Source organism: Hakea prostrata, chromosome 4 (assembly GCF_041222555.1).
Source record: "Hakea prostrata isolate BN-2017 chromosome 4, UWA_Hpros_2, whole genome shotgun sequence".
Lineage (NCBI taxonomy): Eukaryota > Viridiplantae > Streptophyta > Magnoliopsida > Proteales > Proteaceae > Hakea > Hakea prostrata.
Genome location: NC_142603.1, coordinates 23,214,851 through 23,232,267, shown reverse-complemented (window position 1 = coordinate 23,232,267; position 17,417 = coordinate 23,214,851). Strand labels below are relative to the sequence as shown.

The following is a 17,417-nucleotide window of genomic DNA, read 5'->3' as shown; positions in this document are numbered from 1 at the left end:
CTTCCTTAAGGTCTTGCACTTTTTTAATCTTCCTTGCTATCCCACACGATGTAAACAACGTCCAGGATAGGGGGCTTATGATACGGAAGATTCCTACCCGACCGGGTCTGACGCGGATGGGGCTCCACATGCTAGTTAGTCGGGACATATGGCGACCACCCCGACCAAGGCGTAACGTATGCTGGACTAATATAGCAACCGTTCTCAATGGGGAAGGTCAACTCAATCACTGATCGAGCAGGACCAACGACATGGAGGCATAATCTTAGGAGAAACAACAGCCTCCATCGGGTAGACTTACCAAGTATGTAAAAGGTAATACTTACAGTATAAAAAGAGGGCCATACCCCTCCGGTAAGGATCCAAGACACTCTGAGCATTATCTTGTGTTGCTTTTACATAAGAATTCTTCTTGCTCATCATCTGACTTAGCCATCGGAGGCGGCTGCCCGGCACACGAGCCGGCCCGCATCTAACCTTTCTTGCAGGACTCATCATCCCGAATACGAGAGGAGGCTCAGTCAATCCAGAAGTTTAACTGAGACGCATCAGCATCAAAGTTCTCGATATGCTGAGCTAGAGAGACCCCATTGCTAGTTTGATCATGTTATCTTCGGTCATTCTCAAGCCCTCAATCCAGAAGTTTAACTAAGACACATCAGCATCAAAGTTCTCGATATGCTGAGCTAGAGAGACCCCATTGCTAGTTTGATCATGTTATCTTCAGTCATTCTCAAGCCCTGGCATGCTTGTGCAACCAACATTGTTAAACTCAGTTCTGGAGGAAACATTTTTGGCACGCTCAATGGGACCTTAGCCAATATAGTAACTAGGCAAATGACAAGGATAAAGGAATAACATAATTCTCCTCTACCAAATGTCAGAAATGGTGAGCCAAGTTGAAGTGGTTCGTGAGGGCCCCATTGCAAATGGCATATCGGTGGAGGAGATATTTAGAACAATGTGTCAAGGGTTGGTGGAGTCAAGGCATAACATTTAACTGACATTGCAAGCATTTGAAGCAAGTGGAATAAAGAGAAGTCCCTGCCAAAATCCTAACCAGTAGAGACAATGGCGGCATTAGATGAATCGGAGGCCTCAAGTGTCGAGAATAATTCTAGGTTGGAGTACTAGCTTGTGTTTGATAATCCAATGGCGCAGCCCATCAAACAACAAAATCAGGTAAATTATCCAACACATCCACTGTGAGTGGCTACTAGGGTGAATGTAGTTCTAGTTGGACCAAGTTAGTTTCCTAACTAACAAAGTGCCAGTGGCTGTTAAAAAGGTAACAATGTGCCTTCAGTTATGTTTAAAAATCAATGGCATAACACCAAAAAATTTTGACCGAGGTCTAGCTGCACCAATGGATCGCTTTCTACAAAAGGGTGTTCCCTTCAAGGAGCAAGTGGCCTTCCTGATTTTTGGCCACAACAGGGGCAATATGTTGTTCCAATTGTCTAAGAGGAGATAACTCAGTTGATAAAGATTAGATCAACCTGCTTACAAGTTCATGATGAGGCCAGTTTATAGAAAACCTTACCCCGAATATTTTGATCAAATAGATATAGGTAGAAATTACAAAATTCTTGAGTTTACGAATTTTTCAAGGGAAGATAATATGTCCACAATAGAGCACATTGCATGCTTCACAGTGCAATGTGTCCCTACTAGAGCCGATGACATTATGAAACTTAGGTTCTTCCCTAATTTCTTAACATGAACTGCCTATACTTGGTATTGTATTTACATGCCAACTTTGTGTTTAATTGGCAAGACATGGAGGATAAGTTCCATGCACAGTTACATGGCTGAGCCTCAAGCACACATTAGTGATCTAACACATCTTCAATAGCGAACAAGTGCATCAAAAGGTTCATCTCGTGGTTCAAAGCCTTGAGGTGTAGAGGTATCTTAACACTGCTTGAGAGTGAATTCATGGAATAGCTTTAGATAGTCTAAATTTAGATTCAAAGAAACGATTTGCCAATCAACAAGTCACTGACCTAGGATAGTTACTATCCCAACTTATGAGTTACGATCACTTGTCAAAGAAAGAGGAGCAAAGGAAAGCCTCTTATGTTGGGATGTACTACTAGACTTGGAGATCGAGTGAACTTCTTGGGTCTCAAAACCAGAATCCACTTTACAATGTCGATTGCACTGATGGTGACGTCAACTTAGCTAGTTTTATAGCTGAAAAACAATTTGTTTGCAAGTATCTATCACCACTTATGGACAAGAACAAGGATTCTTAATCATCCAAGCCCATAGAACATAAGTTTTCCTCTGATACCTCTAAGACCGAATTGAGTTTTGATCATCTATTGAGAGGGACAAATTAAATTAAGTGAGAGGCATAAGATCCCTCGACCTCAGAGTTAAAAGGGAAACGACACAGTAATTGGCATAACTCGTACATGCACACCACTAACCAATGCGGCCCATAGCATTGCAGCCCAACTAGATACATATAGGTGAACTTTAAATATGGAAGCTTACAACATTGAAATTAGCAATAAATTTTTTCTTTATTCATTAGAATCAGAGACACGTCATTGACTAATCACGTAATACCACACTCTAATAAATGAATGTCTAGTAACAGGGAAAACCTCATATAAAACATAATGAACAACATTGTTGGCATCTAACCATCACTTTACACAATACCAAAGATAATTTGTTCTTACATGGAATAACAATCCATTTCATATTCATAAACTTGGGTATCTGTGTCTGGGACAATTAGAGAAATTTAATGAGCATTAGAGCTCAATAAATGAAATCATCCCAAAGCTAGGTGTATACAATAATAAATATCATATTAAAACATTAAGTCATAAAAAAGTTCAATTCATAGAAAATTGTGTGCCATACTATCAAATTTAAGGCATTTTAAAGTTTCCTTCCTTGTTCCTTATTCTTTCTTTATTCCCTGGTTCCCACAGGGACCTTTCGTTTAACATTGTATCCCATTAGGGCATGTTTAGTGAAGGATCTATACCTTTTCTACATTCTAGTATGACTTTTCACAATCGTTAGACTTTAGCTCTCATGACATCCATTGGTTCTTTTGTCTTAATTTATGCTAGAACAGATCCTGTCTCACAAGCATCCCCTTCTTGTATCATAACGCATCATTGTCGTACTAAGAGGGGTAGAGACGTACTCCTATATTCATCCGTTTTTCACTAGTTCTCCTTCTCACTTGCATATTCACTTTGTCTCCATTCATACCGAAATGTGACTCGTCGCATGAGCATCCCCTTCTTGCACCAGAATGAGTCACCATAGTACCAAGAGGTTTTGAAACCTCCATTCATCCTCTTATCTCTTCTTGCCACCAACCACCTTTATGAGAGTCTTCCTATCTCAACTCGAGCCGGAACGTATCTCATCACAAGAGTTTTCCCTCTCAATGTACTGAAAATTTTCATCGTTGTACGATGGAGGGTTGAAAATTCTTGCCCATATTGGGGTTGGTTACCTAGAATTATGCATGGGGTTCAACTTTAAGCTGAGACTACCTCATATAGACCTCTCTTTGACTTCTAACTTTTCAAGTGCAATGTGTGAGGTTATAGCAAACCTCAAAAGACCTTTTTCAATATTTCATTTCCTTAGTTCACTACAAGGTATATCCATCATTTCAATAATGCACTTAAGATTACATTCCTTTCGTAAACATAGGTGTGTTTTGTCATTTCTCATTTTGTTAAAATACCGTACCATTCTCATCCTTTAGTCATACCCTAACTTTTTTACTCATAAACATAACCCTTTCAATTTCAGTTCCTTTATATGATCTTGCCATCTTTCATTCCATTAGATCACATTGTTGTGTTTTACGAGCATAAAACATGTCATTACCAATGGATGATCATATCATATCTATTCTACAAGCAAGACCATCATTTTCATTTCATAAGCATAACAGAAACATGTCCATTTCGCAAGCATGAGCATTTCTTTTCTTTCCTATAGACATAGCTTTTACCTTTTCATTCCATATGCATGTCATTGCCCAATGCATATGTATTCTATAACAATTCCATTTCATAGACATGGGCATACCATCACATTCCCAAGCATAATCATAGAATTCCATTCCTTATGCATCATCATGTAATTCCAGTTTCATTAGTATAATCATTTCATTAAATTGCATCAAGCGTCATCATGTCATTTCATTTTCATTGATCACAAACATATCACCTTTTTTCATAGGCATTATCATGTCATTTTTTTTTTCCATTCATCATAAACATGTCATCTCATGTTATAGGCATCATCCTATGGTAAGTTTATTTTGTGCATATTATTTTGAGTAATTAACTAAATACATTTTCATGTCTTCACACTCATTTTGTATCATTTTACCCTAATATGGTATGTAAACGAGCATTAAATGCACTCTTTTCAATTTAAGTAATTTTGGTCATTTATATTTATCTAGATAAATCTTTATTTAAATTATTTATTATATGCGCTTATAGTGAACCATCTTAGTACTTGGACATCTTAGTACACATAGGCTTCTTTATAATAAATATAATAAAAAATAACATGCAATGTATAGCCTAGGGCATTTGGTCTAGTGGTATGATTCTCGCTTTGGGTGCGAGAGGTCCCGAGTTCGATTCTCGGAATGCCCCATTAAATTAATTTATATGTTAGTTTTTCAACTTGTAGTAATTTATTATGTATTGTAAATATTCAACATAATGATTTTTTTTTTTTTTTTTGGTAAGGATCATTATGATTTAACCATACCCTGTTCATGTACCTACGAGGCTCCACACCTCTAACCCTTGTGCAACCCACACTGGACCCTGGATAGCTCACAAAGTAGGACACTAGGTGATGAGGTCCCACCTGCAATTCCGAAGACAACATATGACCCTGAGCCTATTGATGAGAATACAGAATAGGAACAGGTGTCAAACCACCCTTCCTCCAAGATTGAAGTTTTGCTCCAGAAAAATCTCTTTAGGAAAAGCCATTCGAAACGAGTATCAAAGTCTCTGATGCTGCTGAAACTACCTTTGCTTAGGGTAAATCCCATTGTTCATTGATCTCCCAACAACATGCTAGTCTCGATCTCGGAAAACAAGGCATCTGAAAGACCAAATCGATAAATCACGAACTCAATACGCCTTACCATTCTTCTACCGAAATATTTTAGAAAGTGGATTCTACTGCTCCCGTTGGGGTGGGATTTGATCGAAACTTTGCATTAATACAACATGACTATTTGTCAATAAATAAGTAAATAACTCGAAAATGATCTTTCTAATTCATGAAGAATAGGGGGCAAAGTGACTGATTGAGAAGGATCTGTTGTTCTTACTATAAGGTCGTCATTGGATTAGCATACGTTTGGTAACAAAAATAATGGTCTCCTTTGAAAATGATAAAAAAAATGGGAAGTGTTCAATTGGTACATAAAAGAGTGACTACATTGGTCCTAATTACTCTTCATAGAGTGGCAGAAGGGAGGAAAATCTCAAATGAGGAATATAATCTAATGACTTCCAAAGAATTGAATAGGTAAAAGCAAAAGGTGACAAGGGAATTGATTAATGAAACCAAACACAAAAAATTGCACAAATGGTGTTACTTAGGGTGCAAGTTTAGTAAGCTAGGCCTTGAATCCCACAAGGTATGATTTAAAATATATTGGCCCCGAAGGGCAAGATAGGTGTTGGTGCAACCTAGGGGGGGTGATGATTAGGTTGCAACTAGTGGAATTCCTCAATTCTTCGGTTTGATTGCAAATTTAAGGTAAATTGAAAATTCAAATGAAATTAAACAATAACAAACAACCACAACACAAGAATTTATAGTGTTTCGACTTTACAAGTCTATGTCCATTCCTCTTTTGGCTTCAAGAGAGATTTCTACTAGTGATTCTCTTTCAATACGGTGGGTAGAGAATCAAATCCTTACAATCTTTGTTACAGGGCAAGAGCACCCTTTTACAATTTTTGTTCACGAGCAAGAGCACCCTCTACAAGACCGGGGAAGAAGGTAGCAGTTAAAGTCCATTATCAACTGTTGTTGTTGTTATTTATTTTTTTCATTTATTTGAATTCTTATTCTAGGCTAGTTGCAGGTAGTACTATCCTGTGGGTGGTTAGTGTTTGTAATCTATAAATAGCCATCATTTTGTACTTGAAAGAGCACACAACAAATCAATCAAGCAAAATTGTTATTTCTTTCTTCTATCTTTAGTTTTTAGCCTGTAGTGTAGATTTCAATAGTGTAATTTGGTTTAATTCACCACCATCAAACTCCATGAGTTTTTGTTGTCTTCTCCCAAAAGGCATCAAAGTTCTCGATATGCCAAGCTAGAGAGAGCCCATTGTCAGTTTGATTATGTTATCTTCGGTCATTCTGAAGCCCTGACATGCCTGTGCAACCAACATTGTTAAACTCAGTTCCGGAAGAAACATTTTTGGCACGCCCAATGGGACCTCAGCTAATATGGTAACTAGGAAAATGACAAGGATAGAGGAAGAACATAATTCTCCTCACCAAATGTTAGAAAGGGTGAGCCAAGATGAAGTGATTCGTGAGGGCCCCATTGCAAATGGCATATCGGTGGAGGAGATATTTAGAACAATGTGTCAAGGGTTGGTGGAGTCAAGGCATAACAGCCAACCGGTATTGCAAGTATTTGAAGCAAGACTCCACCATATAGAGAAGTCCCTACCACAATCCTAACCAGTAGAAACAATGGTGACATTAGACACACCGAAGGCCTCAAGTGTCGAGAATCATTCTAGGTTGGAGTACTCGCATATGTTTGATAATCCAATGGCGCAGCCCATCAGACAACAAAATTAGGTAAATTATCCAACACATCCACTGTGAGTAGCTACTAGGGTGAATGTAGTTCCAATGGACCAAGTTAGTTGCTTGACTTACAAAGTGCCAGTGGCCATTAAAAAGGTAACAATGTGCCTTCAGTTATGTTTAAAAACCAATGGCATAAAACCAGAAATTTTTGGCCGAGGTCTAGTTGCACCAATGGATCGCTTTCCACAAAAGAATGTTCCCCTCAAGGAACAAGTGGCCTACCTGATTTTTGGCCACAACAGGGGCAATGTGTTGTTCCAATTGTCTGAGAGGAGATAACTCAAGATTAGATCAACCTGCTTACAAGCTGATGATGAGGCCAGTTTATAGAAAACGTTACCTTGAATATTTTGACTAGCTAGATTTAGGTAGAAATTACAAAATCCTTGAGTTTACAAAGTTTTTAGGGGAAGATAATATGTCCACACGCTTCACAATGCAATGTGGCCCTACTAGAGCTGATGACATTATGAAACTTAGGTTGTTCCCTAATTTCTTAGCATGAACTACCTTTACTTGGTATGGTAATTTACATGCCAACTTTGTGTTTAATTGGCAAGATATGGAGGATAAGTTCCATGCATAGTTTACATGGCTGAGCCTCAAGCACACATAAGTGATCTAACACATCTTCAATAGCGGACAAGTGCATCAAAAGGTTCATCTCGTGGTTCAAAGCCTTGAGGTGTTGAGGTATCTTAGCACTGCTTGAGAGTGAATTCATGGGAATAGCTTTAGATAGTCTAAATTTAGATTCAAAGAAACGATTTGCCAATCAACAGGTCACTGACCTAGGATAGTTACTATCCCAACTTATGAGTTACGATCACTTGTTAAAGAAAGAGGAGCAAAGGAAAGCCTCTTATGTTGGGATGTACTACTAGACTTGGAGATCGAGTGAACTTCTTAGGTCTCAAAACCATAATCCACTTTACAATGTCGATTGCACTGATGATGAAGTCAACTTAGCTAGTCTTATAGCTGAAAAACAATTTGTCTTCAAGTATCTATCACCACTTATGGACAAGAACAAGGATTCTTAATCATCCAAGCCCATAGAACATAAGTTTTCCTCTGATACCTCTAAGACTGAATTGAGTTTTGATCATCTATTGGGAGAGGGACAAATTAAATTAAGTGAGAGGCATAAGATCCCTTGACTTCAAAGTTAAAAGGGAAACGATACTGTAATTGGCATAACTCAAACATGCACACCACTAACCAATGGGGCCCATAGCATTGCAGCCTAACTGGATACGTGTAGGTAAACTTTAAATATGGAAGCTTAAAACATTAAGATTAGCAATAATTTTTTTTTTATTCATTATAACCAGAGATACATCATTGACTAATCATGTAATACCACACTCTAATAAATGAATGTCTAGTAGCAGGGCAAACCTCATATAAAACATAATGAGTGACACTGTTGGCATCTAACCATCACTTTACACAATACCAAAGACAATTCGTTATTACATGTAATAACTGTCCATTTCCTTTACATAAACTTGGGTACTTGTGTTTGGGACAATTAGAGAAATTTAATGAGTATTAGTACTCAATAAATGAAATCATTCCCTAAGCTAGATATACAATAATAAATATCATATTAAAACATTAAGTCATCAAAGAAGTTCAATTCATAGAAATTGTGTGTCATACTATCAAATTTAAGGCATTTCTAGCTTTAAAGTTTCATTTCCTTGTTCCTTAATCTTTCTTTATTCCATGTTCCTATAGGGGACCTTTAGTTTAGCCTTGTATTCCATTAGGGCATATTTAGTGAAGGATCTATTCCCTTTCTACATTCTAGTATGACTTTTCACAATCATTAGTCTTTAGCTCTTATGACATCCATTGGTTTTTTTTGTCTTGATTTATGCATGAACAGATCTTGTCTCACAAACATCCTCTTCTTGTATCGTAACACATCATTGTCGTACTAAGAGGGGTTGAGACGTACTCCTATATTCATCTGTCTTTCACTAGCTCTCCTCTCACTTGCTTATTCACCTTATCTCCATTCATACCGAAATGTGTCCCATCACATGAGCATCCCCTTCTTGCATCGGAATGAGTCACCATAGTACAAAGAGGTTTTGAGACCTCCATTCATCCTCTTACCTCTTCTTGCCACCAACCACCATTATGAGGATCTTCCTATCTCAACTTGAGCCGGAATGTATCTCATCACAAGAATTTTCCCTCTCAATGTACTAAAAATTGTCACTGTTGTACGATTGAGGGTTGAAAATTCTTGCCCATATTGGGGTTGGTGTTTACCTAGAATCTTCCATGGGGGTTCAACTTTAAGCTGAGGCTACCTCATATAGACCTCTCTTTGACTTCTAACTTTTCAAGTGCAATGTGTGAGGTATAGCAAACCTCAAAAGATCTTTTTCAATATTTCATTTCCTTAGTTCACTACAAGGTATATCCATCATTTCAATAATGCACTTAAGATTACATTCCTTTTGTAAACATAGGCGTGTTTTGTCATTTCTCATTTTGTTAAAATAGTGTACCATTCTCGTCCTTTAGTCATACCCTAACTTTTCTACTCATAAACATAACTCTTTTCAATTTCATTTCCTTTACATGATCTTGCCATCTTTCATTCCATTAGATCACATTGTTGTGTTTTACGAGCATAAAACATGTCATTACCAATGGATGATCATATCATATCTATTCTACAGGCAAGACCATAATTTTCATTTTATATGCATAACAGAAACATGTCCATTTCGCATGCATGAGCATTTGTTTTCTTTCCTATAGACATAGCTTTTACCTTTTCATTCCATATGCCTGTCATTGCCCAATGCATATGTATTCTATAACAATTCCATTTCATACACATGGGCATACCATCACATTCCCAAGCATAACCACATAATTCGATTCCTTATGCATCATCATGTAATTTCAGTTTCATTATTATAATCATTTCATTGCATTGCATCAAGTGTCATCATGTCATTCCATTTTCATTAATCACAAGCATATCACCTTGTTTCACAGGTATTATCATGTCATTTTATTTCCATTCATCATAAACATGTCATAGGCATAATCCTATTGATATGTTTATTTTGTGCATATTATTTTGAGTAATTAACTTGATACATTTTCATGTCTTCACGCTCATTTTGTATCATTTCACCCTAATATGGTATGCAAATGAGCATTAGATGCACTTTCCCCAAATTTAAGTAATTTTGATAATTTATATTTATCTAGATAAATCATGATTCAAATTATTTATTATATGTGCTAATAGTGAACCCTCTTAGTACTTGGACTCCTTCAACAAAAAGGATTTTCTTGGAGCAATTAGTAGAGTTTGAAGATTGATCAAAGAAGGAAACAAGAAAGAAGAAAAAAAAAAAAAAAAGAAGAAGAAGAAGAAAGAATCATATTCAAAGAAGGAAAAAGGAAGAAGCTCATTTTTGGGTGTAATCTGTCCAATTTCGAACAAGTCCTTCATCGGATAATCATCCAGCGTTTGATCAAGCTGATTTTTGGAAAAGAGTTTCAAGACTTCTTGATCTTTAAATCCAATGGTGGGATTGTTCATTTGAACTCTCTAAATCAATGCAATTTATACGTCATCTAGACAAACAAATTTCTTGGTTGAGTCAGATAAGAAACTCAAAGGGAGCATACTATAATCATATCCCATGTAATATTGAAAATCACTTTGTAAAAGGGAGCATACTATAAAAATAGAAATGTTTTTGTGCTTTAGAGGACTAGAAAAGATGAATTTGGAGAGTTGGAACTGCCTTAGGACAAATTGGAATTGCTAGAAGTCTCTTCTTCAACCCTAAAGTGATGTTTCCCTTAACTATTTCTTCTTCTTCTTCTATAATGTTCTAAGTTTCTTTTGCTAGGGTTAGATGGATCATTACATGAGACAGTTATTGATTTTATTCCCCTTTCATATAATTCAATTCTCCCTCTTATTTTCTTCAATTTTGTTCTTAATGTCTCAATGTCCGACCAACATTCATGAATCTCATGGTGTGTTTTTATTCATGTAATAATGAGGAATGCATGCTAGATTAAGGACTGAAGAATGATAAATTACATCTAATGCGTAATAAGCTAGGTGGTTTGTTCGACTTTGTTTATGAGTTTCTTGTGTTTAATACGATATATTAAATTGATCCTCTATGTGTAACTGGTAGGGGGTTTAATATATTAGGGATCCTCTTGCTTAACAGATGAGGTAATCTAACTTAGAAAATCTCGTTGACAATTGGGAGATTGAATTGGTTATATGAGGAAGGAGGGGGGGGGGGGGAGGGAATAGATCAATAATCTATATCATATTTAGTGAAATCGAATCCCTAGTAATTTCATCAATTGAATTTGATTTGTGTTAGCAATTTAATTATTTCTTTCATGTTTTGTTAATTTAGTCAATAGCTTAGTAAATCGTTGGTAATTCATTTAGCTAGATAATTATAGGTGTTGTTAAAGCTAGTACATGACTTTTACTCTTTGATCCTAGTGGGAATGATGTCTCTCTACCTCTATATTACTTGGGAGATCTTGTATACTTGTGAGTACGGACGCAACAATTATATCTTCATTTCATTATCATGTGTTTCCATTCCTTTGCTTAAACATATTGTTGCATTTCATAAACATTACCTATACGCATTCCATTGGATAGTAGTTGTCTTACAGACTCAACGATGTCATAACATTGACATTCTATAGGCACAATCACTATATGATTACATCCTTTCTTTTCATACATCTATACTTGTTATCCGTGCATCAATCATCTTAAGGCATAACTAAACATCACAATAAGCATTTTTTTATTTACAGACTAGGGATGAATTTTCACGTCATGCAGACGTTTTCGTCTATTCCAATGAACTCCCTCCTCATTGTCACATCCACCCAGCCGGTACCCTATCTGGTCATACTCGAGTGTGTGATCCACAGCCCCGAAGATCAAGTATCAAGGAAATCATCCTCCCACATAAGCAATAACATAATCATGAACGGATAAAATCAAGTGTAATATTATAAATAAGAGATCCAAATAAGGAAAAGAATGATAGTATAATCAGAATGCGGAAAAAAAGATACCAGATGTAAACATCAAAAAGGAGTAGAGTGAGGTGGAATCTCACTCCACAATTACAGCGGAAATGTAGCACGTAAGTCTAAAAGAAATACAAATGTTCTCAAAATAAAGTAAAGGAATGGAAATCAAACTAAACTAAGAGTCTTCTATTCTATAGATAACGCCTTTAAAATAGTGGACTTCATCAATCCAACTAAGACGTTCCCACTCCACATTAGGTCTAATCGTAGTACGCAGCGTGACCAAACGTGGGATCATCAATGTGATCTTCATTGTAGCCAGCACCTTGCGTGTAGTACGCTTCTTCAACTGGTGCTTCTTCATATTGCCCTTCATAGTAATCAGTACATGTAAAGGAATCTAACACAAGAGGTTGCACAAAAAGGAGTGAGTTCGAATGAACTCAGTAAGGCAAGTTAAATCATAACAACATAAATAACATGTTGTAGAACATAAAAAAATGCAATGCAATATGAGTAAGACAATGTATGTATGCATCTAAACTCTATGTATGTCGGTCTCTATAAGTAGACATGCTTTAAGTCAGAGCACCGTACTTCTTTAGGAAGGTCTCATCTCACAACGTCAGTTGGTAGTGGGTCCTCCATCCCTCGGGACAATCCATGGCTGGGGGTTAGGTCACCACTCTCTCAAATCACCATTGGTCTAAGTACTAGTGCATGTCAAGGTTAAGCCTAGCCCAATGCATGTCATCTACTCAGTCATATCAACTCAATTCCAGATACGTCCATTTCTCGCCCCTGGCGATCCTTTCCGGTATCCTTCACACTAGAGTCAGCATAGTCCCTGACTAAGGACTCATCAACCCTATTGATCATCCACATATAATAGACGGGAAGCTCTCATGTCCCCTCACGGGTTGGCTACCGACCTTAAGTGCCCATGAGCCCAAGTCTACTATATGCAACCCTACTAATAAATGGCCCCCACAGTGTGATTCATGTCTTCTCACGGGTTGGTTACCGGTCTTGAGCGCCCATAAATCCCCATTGCTACCATGGGTTGTTCGGTCTCAATATCCTTCCGAATCGGGTCTGATATAACGGGGACATCCTAGCCAAACACTGCTAGACGGCCCTAGGTATGACATCCAATAATCCGGGAAAGTGTCGATGGGCATCTTCGGAGAACATCCCATACTATTCCCTCCGATGTCCAAGGACAGAAATGTCAAAAGGACATTTCCCAATCCCAAATCATACCTAATCAATCACATTCTCAGATCAGTCACATCATACATAACCGACATCTCATCACATAAAAGAATATGTAAAAGCATTCATTAACAACATACATGAGTAAGCATACATATATACTTGAATAATGAAAAGACAACATAAGTAATGTACTAATGTACTTACAGCAGTACATCATAAATAGAAAGTACAATATTAGTATCGTATCTAAGAGTTTCCGAAATCAGAAACTAGCATACACGCAATCTATGTCATTATGGAGATAACTGTCCTTACCTTAATTAGCGTTGTTGATTATCCAAAGATCAAAGAGAGAGGTTCCGAACCTAGCAAAATAAACCCCTAACAATTATAGATATAACATTAGGAAAGAATCCTAAAAGATTGGAGAGCAAACGAATCAAACTGAGCCAAAAACAGAGCTACTGACTTGCTTGGTCGATTGGTTGGTCTACTGGGTAAGTAGACCAACCAAGTGACCCAGTAGACCAACCAATCGACCAACTGAGTCAGTACGAAGCAATTCAGTGGATTTTGATCCGAAACTCAATCTACAAGATTTGAAACTTCACGAAACTTGGAGGAAACCTTTAAAACAGTATTCTAACACTAAAGGAGTATAGATTAGGCATTAATAATGATTAAAAACACTACCTTCCAATTTGAAATCATGGTTTCCCCAATTGGGTGAAAACCCTAGAATTCAATAAAAATATACTATGAAATCACGGAAAAGACTAGGGATGATCAGATATCATCCTAGAAGAAGGTAAATCAAAATCAAATACAAGTACGTCATGAAAATTGGATTCAATCATGTTAAGAAAGTGATTAGAAAGGGTAAAATTAGGGTTTCAAAAGGAGTTTATCAAGGATTAGGGTTAAGGTCACTATGATGATCATAAACCCTTGAGAATAGAATGAGATTAAAGAAGAGATGATTGCAAGAATGTAGCATCTTCTTCCCAATCTCAATCAAGAATAAGATTGTAGAAGAATAAATCACAACAAAGAAAAGCTCACTAACCTTGGATTGACAGATCAGAGATGAGAAGCTTCAGATCTCGCAAAGATCCTTCGAAATCACCAAAGAGAGCTTTGAAAGAGTCTTCCCACATTTTCAGAGAGTTTTGGAGGCAGAGGATACTAAGAAACACGAAGTTAACTTAAATAGAAAGTGAAAAACCCTAAAATTGGATTTTCTCAGATTTAACACCCTGTTGATCGATTGCTTGGTCGATTGGCCCAGTCGACCAATCAATCGACCAAGCTGGTCAGCAAGGCCCAAACAAGGAATTGGAGGCCCAACTCAAGTCCAAACCTCATGGGCTTCTCCCAACACAACATAAGACTTATCTAATATAGAAAAATGCCTTCGAATCATGTCTAACTATACTTCAAGTCCATCAATTATACTCACCTTCATCAAGCTGCAGCTTTCTTTCCAAATCTGCATAGACTTCCAAGTATGGAACCCCATCATCAATCTCCATGGGTTCTGGGTCAAACACCATGTCTTCTACTGAGATGGCCCATAGTTGGCTTCTTCCTTTGCTTCAAGTCTTCGGACCTACAAACAACCGGATTTTCGGCTTAAGGTCAGGGTTAGGATAGGGATGGATTTCACACTCATGCTGCCCCTTCATCTTTAACCTTCCTAACACTATGAAATTCACTACTCTTAGATTAGGTCTATTCAGCTCATAGCATATCAATAACCTAATGGTTTAACAACCCCAACTTACTCTACCTATTTGGTCTATGAAAGACCATAACGGATCTGTTATGGTTTGAATTCGATTTTTGAATTCAAGTTTTTGAATTTGACTTTTGAATTCAAGTTTTTGAATTTAATTTTTGAATTCAAGTTTTTAAATTTGAATTCAAGTTTTTAATTTTGAATTCAAATTTGAATTTTGTAAACAAATCTTGTACAACATCCATGTTTATTTATAAACACATAAGACTTACCCATCAAGGTAAGCGACCTACTTATCAAAATTAGAGTTTTTCTTTGCATTCTTTCATGGTATTAGAGCTAAGGTTTTGAGATTTTTTTTCCCCCGAAACACTACATTTTCAATAGCCACTGCTAACACTCCATTCCCCATTACCAATCTCTCCAACCTTGTTTATGTCAAGCTTGATGGAGCAAATTTTCTCATGTGGAGAGAACAATTAGAATCCATTTTTATCACATGTGATCTTATGCATCATCTTGATGGTACTGGATCAATACCAAATCAAATTGTCACTACTGGAGGAACTCAAACGCCGAATCCAGCATTTCAAACCTGGAGAAAGAATGATCATTTTGTTCGAGCATGCATCAATGCCACCCTCACACCGTCTTTTTCTTCTCATATTCTTGGCCTTCAAACAGCGAAAGATGTATGGGATTCTCTTGCACAACTTTTCCAACAACAGTCCATTGCTCAAAGGACTTATCTTCGCAGTGAATTGCAGATGATCAATAAAGGAACGAGCGCAATTACGGACTATCTTCATAAAATTAAGTCCATCGCTGATTCCTTAGCGGCAATCAATGACAAGATAAATGATTTTGACTTGGTAGCATATACATTAAATGGTCTTCGTTCGGATTATCTCACTTTCATCATCACTGTGGAAAATACTACCCCACCCGTTACCTTTACCGACCTAAGGGCCAAACTACTTACTCATGAGCAACGGTTACGCCGTGGCTATGGGAACGCCCAATCAATCTTAACTGATTCCCATTCCCCTACTACATTACTTGTTACAAATTAGCCTAAATTTAATCAGCCTAATAATAGTATTAATGCCTATCCACCCAACAACCGAAACCCACCTAAATCTAACTTCCAAAATTCATCAAATGGCCCTCCAAGATCTCAAAATTCCTATAACCGACCAAACCAAAATCACCTTTAATACTAATTCCTTCAAATGTCAAATGTGTTAAGCAAAGCCATTCGGCCAATAGATGCTATTTCCGTTATGCCCAAAGCCAAAATAATCATAATCCACCACCTCACATTCCTTATGCTAGCTTACATGGTACCCAAAATACCAACACATTACACCACAAAATGATGCATAGTGGATACCGGATTCAGGTACTACCAACCATATGTCATTTGATCCAGCGATGCTACATCAATCTGCCACTTACAAAGGAGAAGACCAGGTTTCAATTGGTGATGGTAAGAAATTCCCTATAACTCATATAGGCTCCTCAACTTTGAAAACAAATTCAAATCATTTATCTCTTAATGACATACTAAAAGTTTCCCAATTGTCAAAGAATTTAATTTCCATTTCTCAACTTACGTCTGACAATAGTTGTTCTGGTGAATTTTTTTCCATGGGGTTTCTGTGTTAAGGATTTGGAATCAGGCATCACTCTACTGAAGGGTCCATTCAAAGATAAATTGTATTCTTTCTCAGCCAATGTTGTGCCTCCTTTGGCTCTTTATGGAAATAAAGCTCCTTTTGATATTTGGCATCATCGGCTTGGTCATCCTTCTTCTGCAGTACTTACTGATTTGAGAAATAGTGTCTTATTTAATTCCTTTGAAACACTTGGATCCAATAAAATTTGTGACGCTTGCCAACTTGGCAAACATCACAAATTACCCTTTTCTATTTCAGTTAGTCGAACTACTCAACCATTACAACTTATTGATTGTGATTTGTGGGGTCCCACTAAAACTTTGTCAATTAGTGGATTCAATTCATATATTGTTTTTGTTGATGATTTCAGTCGATTTACTTGGTTTTATCCTCTGCGATTTAAATCTGATGCAATTCATTGTTTCAAGCATTTTAAAAATATGGCTAAAAACTTGCTTTCTACTTCTATTAAATTTTTTCAAAGTGATAGAGCCTTAGAATTAACAAGGGGAGCTTTCAAAAACTATCTTGATGAATATGACATTGTATCCAGGATTTCATGTCCTCATACTCCAGAACAAAATGGAGTTTCAAAAAGAAAACACAGACACATTACAGAGATGGGTTTATCCCTTCTATTCCAAGCTCACATGCCCAAAGAATATTGGTTAGAAGCCTTTATTGTTGCTGTCTATTTAATAAACCGGTTACCTACACCGGTATTGCAAGGAAAATCTCCTCATGAAGCACTGTTTGGCTTAAAACCAGATTATTGCTTATTGAGAGTTTTTGGCTGCCTTTGTTACCCCAACTTGACACCCTACAGAGAAGACAAATTATCGCCA

At 37.1% G+C, this 17,417-nt stretch overlaps 1 non-coding gene across 1 annotated transcript; it reads left to right on the top strand.

The window, feature by feature from the left end:
• Positions 1 to 4,586: 4,586 nt before the first annotated feature.
• TRNAP-UGG (transfer RNA proline (anticodon UGG)) lies at positions 4,587 to 4,658 on the top strand. Its single transcript has one exon. It is a non-coding gene; the product is annotated as a tRNA-Pro (tRNA).
• The last annotated feature ends 12,759 nt before the right edge of the window (positions 4,659 to 17,417 follow it).